Source organism: Buceros rhinoceros, unplaced genomic scaffold (genome assembly GCF_000710305.1).
Source record: "Buceros rhinoceros silvestris isolate BGI_N320 unplaced genomic scaffold, ASM71030v1 scaffold9321, whole genome shotgun sequence".
Taxonomy (NCBI): Eukaryota; Metazoa; Chordata; class Aves; order Bucerotiformes; family Bucerotidae; genus Buceros; species Buceros rhinoceros.
Window position 1 is genome coordinate 33171 of NW_010393685.1, and position 4591 is coordinate 37761.

At 53.7% G+C, this 4591-nt stretch overlaps 1 protein-coding gene across 1 annotated transcript in view; it reads right to left on the minus strand.

The window, feature by feature from the left end:
- EPHA8 (EPH receptor A8) overlaps positions 1-4591 on the minus strand; it is a 29064-nt gene that overhangs the window by 23475 nt on the left and 998 nt on the right. The window lies entirely within an intron of this gene.

A 4591-nucleotide genomic window follows, 5' to 3' on the forward strand; every position in this document is an offset into this window, starting at 1 on the left:
TCCCCAGCCCAGCGGGGGACTGTGCCCCTGACATGGCTTCCCCTGCCAGTGGCTTCACCCGGGTCATTTCATCCCCTGGGGCTTACTCCGACCCTGTGTGGACACGGTTGTGCCCACCAGCACAACACATGGGTGATGTGGCGCAGCTGGATGGGGTTCCCCTCCTCTCACACTGAACAACTTTTCTCCCCCCTTGGCCCTCAGCTGGAAAATCCGTCTGCACTGACTTTCTTCATAAAGGTCCATGGACGCAAAACTCTATTCACAAGCACATAATTACCAAGCTGGGTATTTTCTCCTCTTAATTAGCAGTGCTGTGGTGCTTTAATTGCTAGATTAAAGTTGCCCACAAGGAAGGTTTAAGGTACATTAAATTTGCTGATTTGTTCATCAGCATGAATCCCACCAACTGGAAGAAATTAGCTGGCTTCCAGATTGCCAACCAGACTCTCCAGATCCATTTCCACCAGCTGTGTGCCACCGGAGGCGTGAGAGAACCCAGGAGCAGAGGGCTTTGTCCATGAGGGGCCAGCAGTCCTTATCCTACTCCCGTCCCTCCTTCAGTTTGGGAGCTGGAGGGGAAAGGGTCCAGCAGTGGCAGCCTCCCTCTCTTCTCCTTGTCCAGAAGACACAGGCCATTTTTTCAGCTTATTAAGCAGAGCTGGGTGAGTTTACCCCAGGGCCAGATCCTTGTTCAGACACACGCATCAGACCCTGTTTTGGTGGCTGTTCTGGTTCACCCCTGGCAGGCTAAAAACACTCATGGGCTGGTGGAGCAGCAATTGCTCCCTCATCACTGTTGTCCAGCCAAAGGCAACAGCCAAACTGAAGCCCCCAAGCACTGCAGAGGGAAAGCAGCTCAAACTTTCAACAAAAATGTCTGAACAGCCAGTCCCACTCCTGAACCCCGTGGATGTATCACAAAGCTGCTCTTTGGAAACCACATTTCTGCCAAAGGCTCATCCACCTGCCCTGACATCAGGGGAGGGGTCTGCTCCCTTCTGGTTTACCCTTTTTCATTTGTTCATTAAAGAAAAAGCTTCCTGGGAGATTCTGCGCTCCTGGAGGACTCCGTGGCTGGCAGCTGGCTGGCTGGGCTTGTGTCAGCTCCCAGAGAGTAGCACTGTGACCCATAGCTGTGGCACTGCTACCAATGGGCCAAACTGACTCTCTGTGCATGTTCCACTCGTGATCAGCTACACAGATTTTAGCCCAACTGTCCAGTTGTACTTAGTGATAGCTATTGGCAGGCGCAGGCCCAGGGAACATTTAAAAAAAAAGACCCTCTGGGCATTTTCCACTCGTGATCAGCTACACAGATTTTAGCCCAACTGTCCAGTTGTACTTAGTGATAGCTATTGGCAGGCGCAGGCCAAGGAATCATTCAGATCCACCCCAGTGTGAGGGCCACAGCCCCAAAGCCTTGGTGGCTGAGGAGGCCAGCAGCCCTTCCCAAAGAGGGGTTGGGAGGAGGGCTGGGGGTGAAGAGCCACTGTCCTCATCTGTCTGACCCTCCCTGTCCACCTCTCCATCCATCCACAGGATGTGGTCTGCACCTCCTGGCCCTCAGCCTCACAGCTGGTTGAGGACATGACTGGTGGGATCCTTCCCTTCCCGCAGAGGCGGAGCCAGGGTTAAAGAGCTCTCCTTGCTCACCTCTCTATCTGCTCTGACCTTATTGAAATGGGTCTCGGTTTGTCCTGTACAGCAGCCGCATATAAATAAGGTGAATTATGCTGATTGTCTCCTTATCTGATAAATTGCTGGACAGATCCTCTTCACTTAAGCTGTTGCTTATTCTCCTGTTTAGGCAGAGCAGCTGCTGTTTGCTGTGTGTGAGAGATGCTAAAACGGGTCTTGCTGTGGACTGGTACATTTCAAGGAGGAAAAAGTAGCATGTTTGAGGCTGGCTGTGGATGATGGGGGGTGAGGGAACCAAAGTCCTTCAGAGCCTGGAAAACAGCAGGGAAAAGCAAGTGGGGCAGAAGGGCTGTGCTGCCCTGGAAGAGACCCTGAGGGGTTCCATCCTTGAGGTGGTTCTGGCAGAAGATGCCATGGGTCTAGAAGCTGGGAATTTAGGAGCTGGGAGAGCCCAGAACCCCATCAGCAGCTGTGGCAATTCATGCTCAAACCCGGTTTCTGCCCAGTAAAGCGCCGTGGCACCCACACCCAGCCAGAGCTGACAAAGGGGTCCTGCGCCTCTGACCAGGCAGACATAAGGGACAGATGCAGAGGACACACATCTTTCGTGGTGCTGGGCTGTGGCACATCTGGTGCCAGGCTGGCTGGCGTCCTTAGCATGGTCCTGACCTTGGTGGCCCTGGGCTGAGATCTGGCCCCTCTGATCCCACGGGAAGTGCCACTCACGTCCTTACTGCAAACAGCAGGACATCACAACAAGAGGAAACGTGTGGATCCCGCCGGGGTAAGTGCAAGGAATGAGAGGCCCAGCAGCCACCTTCCTGCCCAAACAAAAGGACATGCAAGGCAGTGGCTAACAGTAAAGGGGCAGAGAAGTTCCCCAGGTTCCTACACGTCTTCCACCACGTCCCACCTCACGCTGTCATTCCCAGCCTTCCTCCTCCTCTGAAGGGAACGGCTCTGGCCATGATCTGGTTTCCTGAGCTGTCTTCCATCACTCTGGCAGGTCCTTAGAAAAATGGACGTTAAAGAGGAGGGGGAGAAACCTCCACTGTTCAAACATCTTTAGCTTTGACAAATAAGGCGTCCGGCTGTGAAAGGCGGAAGGAAATTAATTTGGAATCACATTTTAAACACTGCCATAGAGGCAAAGTAGCTTCTCTCTCTAATTTTTTTCCCCCTAAGCAAAAAATGAATTTCCCTGATATTTATAGAAAGATTATTAGGGCCACAAGGAGTGATTTATATCATCTCATCCCTGTGACGGAGAATGAAAAATTGCTGGGGCGACAGCCACTGGAATCCTGCTTTTGTCCGCCTGACAATTAAAACGGCTAATTTCCAACTCCGACAGATCTGCCGGGGTTATAAATCATTCCAGAAAGGCACTTTTCACCGTGAAAAATGAACTCTGCCCCCATCAAGCTCAAGAAGCTTAGATCAGAGATTTGCGTCCGTTTGTTTTCGTGTGTAAATATATGTTCTCCTGCTCCACACCCACCCACCGGAGGAGACGCTATGAAGGAGGTGCTGCCCCTGCTCGCTGGATGCTGGGCTGTCAAACTCGCCGTGCCGGGAGCTGGATAAACGGGACAGGGAAGGCAGGAGGGTGAGATGACACCGAGGTCAAAGAAAGTCCGGTGACATCTCTGCACTGTTTCTGATGTCACAAGCCCTGGAGAGCTTCACCAGAGAGTATTGCTGGTTGAGCAGCACGGGTCTGAGGCTGCTGCATCCAGAAGGGCCAGCTTCTGCCTGGCTCTACCCCATCTGGGGAGGTAGGGTGGATCACGCTTCCTCCTGCGCCTTGCCTATGAGTAGGGGCAAGAGGAGGGCGGAGAAGGAGATCTCCCACAGCTTTGCTCTCAGGTGAGAGACACGTGTCCAAGGAAATACGGGAAAATGAGACAGGCTGAGCACACCACCGCTGCCAGGGCTTCCCTCAGCCTCCAGGCTTTGGGATGGTGATCTCCTGGGACAGACCCTGCTGTAGAGGACCAGAGGAGGATGAACATGGGGAAGGCGTGTTTGGACCTTCTGAACCAAAGCTCCAACTCTCATTTCCTTGCAGTCCTGGGGCTGGGACCTAGCCATCCAGGCAGCCCATGCCAATGCCCACTCCCACAGCAGCACGTGCCTGGTCCCATGTGCACTGTGCACCCTCTCTTTAATGCGGGAGGAGACAACCCCTTCTGGATTACCACATCAGGATGACTTTCAAATCAATGGTTGCAGGCCGGAGGAGTTTAGGATAGAAGCATTTATTCTGCCCGTCCTTCCCACTCTGCGTAGCTGGGGACCCGCCGGGGCCAGCGCGGGTCCCAGTGGCATCTGGATCCATTCCAGCCTGGTGCTGGATGTCCTAACCATCAAGTCTCCCTAAGACAAATGCTGCACTTGACATTTCCACGAAACTCAAACAAAAGCCCCGCACTCTTATTTGTGCTGCTCCCCTAAACACCTTCCATAAAGAAACTGAGAGCAAACAACTGTGTGTGCAGGGCTCTCACGGGGACCCTCGAGCACCGTTCTCTGTACACACACATCCCCATGCCTGGTGCACGCCTGCCGCTGGTCACCCCGCTTCCTTATCACAGTTTGTACAGTCAGCAGCTTGAAGCCTGCCCAGCAGCACAGAGGGCCCCAGGGAAGGCTCTCCACACCTCCAGACAGCAGGGCTCCGCGGCAGCCCCGGGGAGGGGGGATGGATGGACGCAATAACCTTGTTTCATACAAGCTTGGAGTTTTTCTTGTTGCTTTCCTTGCTTTCAAACCCCCTGCCAAAGGGAAGCCAGTGTTGGGGCATTTTGGAGGTGCCAAGTTGTGCTTTGCTGGAGTGCACCAGTAGAGATCTCAGCACCCGCCAGAGCTACTGGGGGGACTGGGCTGGCATGTCTGGGCCACACACTCTATGGTAGGGAAAAACAGAGCCAAGGGAGACCCGGGTGCC